The sequence below is a fragment of the Elaeis guineensis genome, chromosome 14 (assembly GCF_000442705.2).
Source record: "Elaeis guineensis isolate ETL-2024a chromosome 14, EG11, whole genome shotgun sequence".
Taxonomy (NCBI): domain Eukaryota; kingdom Viridiplantae; phylum Streptophyta; class Magnoliopsida; order Arecales; family Arecaceae; genus Elaeis; species Elaeis guineensis.
Genome location: NC_026006.2, coordinates 17286538 through 17294134, shown reverse-complemented (window position 1 = coordinate 17294134; position 7597 = coordinate 17286538).

The following is a 7597-nucleotide window of genomic DNA, read 5'->3' as shown; positions in this document are numbered from 1 at the left end:
TTGATATACTTAGAATATTTAAGAGTTTGAGGGTTTGAGTAAGAAAATTTCGATGACTAGAAATAGTGATATTGATTCAATCAAAATGATGATATTGATCTTTATGAAATGACTTAATGATGAAGTTGCATCGAGAAATAAAATATCAAAAGTTCGAGAATGAGATTGAAATGATAAATCTTAAACCTTTGAAAGTATGAATAAGAGAAATATTTTTGAATTTTGATTGATTGTGATATCATCAAATGATTCACATAAGTATGTTTTTCCTATCTTATGATGGGTTTAAATTAAGAGTGGTAAATATTTTGAAATAAATATAAAAAAAAAATGAATGATGATGATGAATGAAGTTCTTATGCAAGAATAGAGACATTGATCCTCTTCTATTCACAAGAGATAGATTTGATTTTAATTTGAGTCATGAGATATTGAATGTTAATTTTTACAGGAAATAAGATCATAATTTCGAAAACTTGAAACATTGAAAATCTTTGAGACGTGGATCTTGATAAATAAGAAAATGAATGGTTCCGTTTCAGATAGATATTTGATGTACCGACTTTTTCTTATGAAATGATTTAAGAATGAATTTATATCAAGAATTAGAATATTTGTGGATGAGATTCAAGTAAGAAAGTATGAAGACTCAAGCAAGAAAAATTTCGAGGATGAAATTTCTTTTTAGGGGTGAAGAATGTGATAGCCCAACCAAGCCCAGCCCAGCCAGTCGATCAAAGCCCAAAAAAAAAAAAAAAACAGAGCAACCGGGAAGAAGACTCCCGGTAGGAGTCTTCTTCTCCGACGATTCCCGGGCAAATTAGGACTCCTAGGACCCCTCGGAGTCCTAGGGTCCTCTATAAGAAGATCCTCTCCCTCTTGAGACCGATCATTGCCTTCCTCCCTCTCTCTTTCTCTCCGATTTCCTCGAATTAGAGCCGCAGACACCGTTCGATTCTCGCCGTAATTGCTCGCCGGCGAGGTCTCCGGAGGCTGAGGTAAGTCTCCTTCTTCTTCCCTTCCTTCTTCCCCTTCCTCCCATGCTTCTGTGCGCGGCTGCCGGTGACGAGAGTCGCCGATTTTAGAACGGGAAAGAGACCCTGTTTTTGAGCTTTTTTCTTTGGATTTTCCGGCGCCGGCGATCGGAATTGATCGCCGGCCACGCCCCTCCGTAACCGGGGGAGTGGCCCCCGTCGGCCGCTAGCCTCCGCCACGGCGGCCGTGGCCTGAACGGCCTGGCAAAACATGGGCCATGCCGGTCCTCTGTTCCGGCGTGGGAAGAACCAGGAAAAAAAAAAAAAAGAAGAAAAGAAGAAAAAGAAGAAAAAGAAAAAGAAGAAAAAGAAAAGAGAAAGAAGGAAAAAGAAAAGAAAAAGAAAAGGGAAAAGGAAAAAAAAAATTAAAATTGATGAGAGAGAGAGTTTCTCTCTCTTCTCTCTCTTCACTTCAATCTGAACCCTGACTTTCTCTCTCTAGAATTAGACTTTCTCTCTCTACTTTCTCTCTCTAGAATTCTCTCTCTAGATTATTTCTCTCTCTTAAGATTTTTAGAATTTTGAGAAGAATGATGATGAATTTAAATGATCCTCGTGATGGATTTTTGATCCGTGATCGTCGGACGGTACACCGACATCCACTTTGATCAGATCAAGTATTTTTAGATTTTATTTCTCATGATCTTATTGAATTGTTCACATGATAATCTTAGCATGATTTGATCTGATCGATCGAATTTGTTGAATCATATTGTCTGAAGAATTCAAGATGAGTTTTCTCTCTCTAGAATTTTCTCTCACTAGAATTTTCTCTCTCTAAAATATTTTCTCTCTTGATTGATTCTCTTTATAAAAAAAAGGTTAGTGAATGAAGAAATTTCTTTTAATAAGTCTGATCTGATTCTAATGAAGAATCATGATCCATGATTGTCAGACAACGTACTGGCACCCACTCTAATCAGACCATGAATCTTTAGATTTGATCATCCATGATTCCGATCTAGCCATGACTTGATTTGATCACATTGATTTCACCAATCGAGATATTGGATCACTCGTAATGTTGGATTGTGTCACCTGATCAATTCGAATTATACCTCATGAATTCTCTCTCCTCTGATTTTCTCTCTCTACTTGATTTTATGAAATCGATGAAGAAACCTCAGTCCTATCACTTCGAATCCAATTTGATCTGATAGTCAAACTTTGGATCATTTAGGTCCTAATTAGATTTTGATTAGATAAAATTAGGTGATCGGACACAATCTAAACCGTTGAAATATGGTATTCGTATTCTTTCTAATTATTAAAATTGATTCTGTATAGGATTTTGGATGTTTGATCATGAAATATTGCGATATGATCTACGAACAGAATTTTTGGAAGAAAATTTATAGAATTTTATGGATTTATTGGAATGCGTTCGAGGTAAGTAATGTTTCACCTTTTTTAGATTCATCGGCAAATTATAGTGTATTCTTCTGACATGATTTGTGAAACGATGCATGAATTGGATGAATGGTATTTTTGTTATGAAAATATCTTATTTGAAATGTTATGATGAAGCATGATTGAATATATTGATTTCATGATGCATTATATTGATTGATTTCGATACTACATGATTATATGTTTTATTATCGAAATTAGAATATGAAACATGATTTATGAAGAATTATGATATAAGAAACAATAAGAATTGACAACCTGACTGTGTTGAGGACCCCGCCAACGGGGGCATATACGTTGGCAATTGACTGTCCTGAGGATTTATGTCGTCAGTAAGACCAGCGACATGTCGCCAGATAGACCAGCGACAAAACCGCCAGCTAGACCAGCGGTTCCAAAGGACTTGGCTGCCAGATGATTCGTAGCCCACCGCAAGCAGATACGCGGTATTATGACCCTGTCACAGGGATAATGTGGTCATAGTCATGGTTGGTAAGAAGAATTTAAGAAATTGATGAATTTAAGAAGAAAAGCATAATTGAAAATTATGATGAATTGATTTTTATATATGATTGACAGTATGAATATGATTTCATGAAATTACATATTGATTTGTTATGCATAGTATTATTTGCCTGATTATTCAGTTAAAGGTATACACTGCTTACTGGGCTATTTAGCTCATGATAAGTTTTATGTTTTTCTTACAGATCCAGAAAATTAGCATGATGCGGGATTTCGGTTGGGAGAGCGATTAGAGATGGAGTTAACTCTTTGATTTAGGATTTTTCTCAGAATTGATTCAAGACCTTTAGTTTTATTTTTAGTATTGGCTTTGTCAGACAGTTACTTTCTTTTGAACACTTAGTTTTGATTTGTTATTTGAACCAAGGTTTGATTATTGAATAAAGAAAAATTTATTTAACTATTTGTGAAGATATCATGATGAAATGCCTTGCATGCTTATGGAAAAAGTATTCTATAAGTATGCGGCGGTTGCCATGACCCTCGATTCACAATCTCGGGTTGGGGGCGTGACAGAAACCTTAAGGTTGTATCATATACACCTCTTCTTCTAGCTCTTCATTTAGAAAGATCATTTTCACATCCATTTGCCAGATTTCATAGTCTAGATGTGCTGCTATCACAAGCATAATCCAAACAGACTTGAGCATTGCTACAGGAGAAAATATCTCATCATAGTCAATACCATAACGTTGACGGTAACCCTTGGCAACCAGACGGGCTTTATAGGTCTCTACCTTTTTGTCTGCGCCCCTCTTCTTTTTGAAGATCCACTTACACCCTATGAATTTTATCCCTTCAGGTGGGTCAACCAATGTCCATACATTGTTGATTTTCATAGACTCCATTTTAGATTTTATGACTTTCAGTTACTTATCAGAGTCAGACCTCTATATCGCATCCATATAGGTGATCGGATCTTCATTGTTCTTATTGAGTTCAACTGGATTCCCATTCTGAACTAAGAATCCGTAGTATCTTTTCGGTTGATGTGGTACTCTATCAAATCTCCTTAAAAATATTTTGATAATAGATTTTGATTTTGATCTAATCAAGTCCGACTCTATGGATTTACTAGATTGTGTCGGTTCTTCTACCGATCGAACTTCATCAAGTTCAATCTTTGAGATATTAGTTTCTTCATTAAGAAACTTTTTTTCTAAAAAGACAGCCTTATTGCTGACGAACACCTTCTATTCGTCAGCAAGGTAGAAGTAATATCCCTTGGTCTTTTTTGGGTACTCTACAAATAGATATTTGTCAGACCTAGATCCAAGCTTGTCAGTTTTCAATCGTTTGACATAAGTCGAACATCCCCGAACCCTCAGGTGAGAGAATGCTAGCTTAGCCATGTCCACATCTTATGTGGTGTTTTACTTATAGACTTACTTGAAACTTTATTTAAAATATAACAAGCCGACTCGAGTGCATATCCCCAAAAAAAAATCGACAGACTTGCAAAGCCCATCATGGACCGAACCATATCTAACAGGATTCGATTCTTCCTTTTCGATACACCATTACGCTGTGGTGTTCCAGGATGGGTCCATTGTGAGAGAATCCTATTCTCTTCTAAGTATGTCAGAAACTCACTAGAGAGGTATTCTCCTCTTCGATCGGACTGAAGAGTTTTAATACTCTTTCCAGTTTGTTTCTCTACTTCATTACAGAATCGTTTGAACATTTTAAATGATTCTGACTTATATGTCATTAAGTAGATGTGCCCATACCTCGATAGGTCATCTGTAAATGTAATGAAATAATAATATCCATCTCTGACACTAGTGTTCATAGATCCACATACATCAGTATGTATCAGACTTAGAACTTCACTGGATCGCTTATCTTTTTCACTAAAAAGTGATTTGATCATTTTTTCAAAAAAATAGAACTCACAGATTAGGAGTTATTCACAATCACTGACTTCGAGAATTTTTTCTTGTGTCAACCTATTTATTCTATTCTTGTTAACATGACCTAACCTACAATGCCAAAGGTGGATATCAGAGACATCACTAATTCTAGGGTATTTATTGGATATGTAGATTATACTAACAGATTGTAATAATATGTAAATACCATTGTTCAATTGTCCATTCATCACATTAGCATCATTCATAATGATATTAAAATTATTTTTTTTATTAAAATTTTATAACCATACATGGTCAAAAGGCCTATAGAAATAATATTTAATAAAGAAAAAGGACCAAAGTGACATTCACTTAGAACAATTATATTAGATTTGAATACAAACTTAATAGTTCCTAATGCTAGAACTGAAACTAATCTTCCATCTCCAACATTAAGAAATCTTTCATCTTCTTCAAATCTCTTACTGATCTGCAGACCTTGCAACGAATTGCAAATATTAAAAGGGCTTTCGATATCTAATACCCAGATAGTAGAATCACAAATTAAGAAATTACAAGATGTATCATATAATTACCTTGTCCAACAATAACTTACTTCTTTCTCGATCTGTTCGGATCCAGAGAGGCAATATATTGAGGATAATTCTTTTTTCAGTGCTTCTACTTTTTGCAGTAAAAGCATTCTGCCTGACTCTGGTCGGACTTAGATTTCTTTGTCTGATTGGGTTTGGGTGCCCCAGCACTTTGCACCCTTTTCTTGTTCTTCTTTCTTTTCTTAAAAGATCGACATCCAAAAGAAGACCCTCTCATAATATTCACCGACTCCTTTTGGAGCTGGTGATCCTTCTCAAAGTTTTGCAGTAACCCCAGCAAACCATGGTAGTTAACTGTAGGCTTTGTCATTTGAAAATGAGTAAGGAAAGGGAGGTAGGACTTGGGTAGAGTTCAGAATAGCATCCTTCTCCAACTGCTCATGTAGAAAAAAGTTGAGCTTGCTTAGGTGCTCAATCATCTCAATCATGTACAATACATGATCAGTGACTAATACTTTTTCCCTCATTCAAGCATTGAAGATGGCACAACTAGTCTTGTACCTATCAACATCGTCGAATGTGCCAAAGGACTCGTTCAACATTTGCAATATATCCTGTGGCTGAGCATTCTTGAAATGATAGCTAAACTCATCATTCATCACCGTCAGTATAATACAATGAATCGTAGTTTGGTCATTGAGCCACTTCTGATAAGTATCTCTGACCGTGCTACGCGCATTCAGAGCTGGTTCCTTAGGTGCAAGATCTGTCAATACATACAAGATCCATTCGTGCTCCTAGACTATTTTGAGCTTTCGATACTAGCCATCAAAATTTACTTCCATCAATTTATCACTATCTAATAGTGATCGGAGCGACAAGGTGGTGGCCATAACTGCAAAAGAAAAACTAGAGCCTAATTAATATATGAATTGATTAAGTCTAAAGACATGGATTTTAGTCTAAAGGTTCTTTCACTATTTTATTCGAATTGATAGCCTCTACCTTCAGTTTGAGGAATTACACTAATTCCTTAGTGGGTACTAGAATCCACATAGACTGCATGTAGGAACCAGATCTAGGGTTTCAGGGTTAGATCTTGAAACTTTTTCAAGATCATACAGCGGAAGACTAAAATAAATCAAAATTTATTTTTTAAAATTAGAAAATCTCTAGATCTAAGATCCTATTACATGATTATTACATAGTATTAAATCAAAAATTAAAATATATATATACAGCATGAACTACATGTTGATCATATCAACATGTTTCTATACTACATCTAATGTATGTATTAAACAATAGATCAGATCTATTACCTTGCAAGTTAGACGTTCTAACCTTGTTGATCCAAGCTTGAGGATGATGTTGCAAGCCGCACATGCATCCGACCTCTAGGAGTCATCCACATGAGTCCACGAATCTCGATCAGAAGTCCTACTTCAAAAAATCAGCACAGTATGCTAGTACTGCACTGATCCTTCTTTGATGGTTGATCAGGTGCCTCCTTCTTCTTGATTTGGACTCTTCCAAAGATGAAAAGTAGGAGGAGGAGTTTTATATCTGAAATACTCTCAGAAAACTCAAGATGGAGGGAGGAAAGATATGAAAACAAACAACCCTAGAAGAAGACCCTCTTCTTCTTCTCGTTTCTCTCTCTAGACATCCTATCTTGTGTCTATTATATCTCCACGACCCAAAGGTCTTTCTCTCTGATTTTTGGATGGCCCAAAGATCTCTCAAATGTTTATCTTCACCAATAATTTTATTAAGAAACTCATTTTGTACAGAGAGATATGATAGAGTCCTTGTCTAGGTCAAATACCTAGTCAAGGCTTATCCAAACATGGCAAGATAAGGGGCGCCCAACTCTTGAGCACCTCCTCCTTATTTTCGTGCATGGATAACCAGCAAAGAGTGCACAATATGTGTCCTAAAATCCATGAAAATTCCAAAAAAGATTTGAATAAATTTGGTGTAAAATTGAAAGAGTTTTGGATTTCTAAAACTCTATCTCACAGAATTCGAAATCCAAACTTATTCCTCTTTGATTTGATCCAAACCACCTTCCATGTAAGAAAGAAGAGAGGAAATTATTTGTGAATGTGGGAGAGACCTGAGAGAGGGCTTTTGTCACATAAAATAAGAAAAGATTGGCGTTGAATGAGACAGAGGGCGTGGGGAAGGCTTATGTGGCGCAAGGTGGAATCCTAGTCTT